General features: G+C 57.5%; 1 long non-coding RNA gene across 1 annotated transcript in view; it reads right to left on the reverse strand.

The window, feature by feature from the left end:
- Positions 1–1,137, reverse strand: part of LOC105239468 — a 2,457-nt gene extending 1,320 nt beyond the window's left edge. The window contains exon 1 of the long non-coding RNA XR_858309.3: positions 1,004–1,137. This is a non-coding gene — a long non-coding RNA (uncharacterized LOC105239468). The remainder of the gene's footprint in view (positions 1–1,003) is intronic.
- Positions 1,138–1,383: the final 246 nt, after the last annotated feature.

The raw sequence follows: 1,383 nt of genomic DNA on the forward strand, positions 1-1,383 counted from the left end.
GGGGGGGGGGGGGGAAGGGTCGAGAACCTAGAAAACGTGCTCTGAAAAATGCTTCCTTACAGGCCCTGAAAATTAAGATTCAGAAAGCATTTTATTTAAAGCAGAAAATACGGGCAGATCTCTAGAGCAGCGTAGCTGTTAAGAGTATACTGTTTGGAGTCCAGATCAGCCCAGATTCGCACTCTGGCCCTGCTACTTTCGAGCTGTGACCTTCAACAAGCGTCGCAAACTCTGAGTCTTAGCTTTCCAAAACGTAAAGCGGACAAAACACTTTGAGGTTGGCTGCCCGGATTAAGTGAGATTACGGAGCATTTAGTACAATGCGTGTAAAGAGAAAGGGCTAAACATAGCTGGCACAATTCACTTTCAGTGCCAGTGGAACACCTTCATTTGAACGACGGAATAAAGACATGTCAACTTTTCCGTAGTGCTGTAGAAGCCCTGCTTACCGAAGAGCGAGGCACGGAGGGCGCACTGACCTCGGCAGGCCCCTGAACGGGCTGTTTGCAAGAAGCTACCTCGGAGTGCCTCACTCACCTGGAGCTTGCAGGGCCTTCACCTGCTGGCTGTTAGGGATACTGCTAGGAGGGTGTGCTGCACTCGCTTTGCTCGGTCGGGACAAGCTGTACTTGCGCTCAGAGCGCGGGTGTGGGAACTGAAGGGCGCAGCACATGCGACCAGCAGGCAGGGCAGAGAGCAGGTACACCGCGTGCCCGGCACGGCTGGCCGGCTCCCCTCTGGCCCGCTCTCGCAAATGCCCTCTCCCTGCCCATCTGCACTCATAAGCAGCAGGCGCTAAGGGTGTGTATTTCCAAAGGTGCGGCTTGTAGCTCATCGTTGTTAAAAGGAATTGTTACCGTTCCCCAGTCCTAATTAAATGCAGGTTCTTTATGGTTCCTTTCTCGCCTAATTCTCACGACACAGCTAAGAACTCCTCCTTGGGCTGGCCGCCCACACTGGGACTGCGCACCTCGATAAGCGCTTTATCACTGCGTACGCATACCTCATTCAGTCCTCACACGCCCCGCCGGGCCGGAGCCCATCCTACAGGTGAGGAAGCCACGTTCCTCAGGCTCTGAGGACGCTCCCGTGCGGCGCGGGTTGATGCCACCGCGCAGCTCGCACAGCGCACGAGGACCCGCGGCTTTGGCTCCGCGCTACGGCGGCCGCCGAGGGTCCTGCCGCAGAGCCGGGCGCTTCGCGGGGGGTCCTCCTGCTGCGGCAGCGGGAAGCTTACGTAGGCGTTCAGATCCATCCAAGGCTCGTGCCTCAGGGAAAACCGGAGATCTTCCGCGGGCCGAGGGCGCAGTCTCCGCTCCAGGCACTCGGGTCCGCCACCAGACCGTGGTCTCGGGTCCTAAAACTAAAGAGTTTTGGGCCCGG

The sequence above is a fragment of the Ailuropoda melanoleuca genome, chromosome 2 (genome assembly GCF_002007445.2).
Source record: "Ailuropoda melanoleuca isolate Jingjing chromosome 2, ASM200744v2, whole genome shotgun sequence".
Taxonomy (NCBI): Eukaryota; Metazoa; Chordata; class Mammalia; order Carnivora; family Ursidae; genus Ailuropoda; species Ailuropoda melanoleuca.